This window comes from Palaemon carinicauda, chromosome 30 (genome assembly GCF_036898095.1).
Source record: "Palaemon carinicauda isolate YSFRI2023 chromosome 30, ASM3689809v2, whole genome shotgun sequence".
NCBI classification, from domain to species: Eukaryota; Metazoa; Arthropoda; class Malacostraca; order Decapoda; family Palaemonidae; genus Palaemon; species Palaemon carinicauda.
Window position 1 is genome coordinate 49,798,198 of NC_090754.1, and position 453 is coordinate 49,798,650.

Below are 453 nucleotides of genomic sequence, written 5' to 3' on the forward strand. Positions count from 1 at the left end.
TTCTTGTCTGCACAAGGGGCGTGAGTCCTGCAAGCCGTATGCCCGTAAAACTGCGGGCGTTTCACAGCGCAGAAGGCGAAGTCACACTTCATCTGCTCCTCCTGTGGAAGAAAGAGAAAATGAGTATGGGGGAGTCATAGGAATGGCTCTTAAACTAAGTTAATATTAATCATTAATCTTAACTTAAAGAAGGTGTGATGCATAGAGAATGAAAACAGTAAAGGAGAACACGCTCCATGCATCTCGCCCGGCTGGTTACCATAAGCTTGGTCCTGGGATAATCCAAATGACCGAGATCATTGGATATAGTTTCCTAGGATTCCCATTATATTGGAACTCCATGGAAAGCCAAGGACAAGGTTGGGATCGAATTCATTCGGTTCCCAGTTAAGAGCCAGAAGGCCTCATTAAAGGTAACTGCTTCTGGCAACCAGCCGTGCTAAGATGCACATA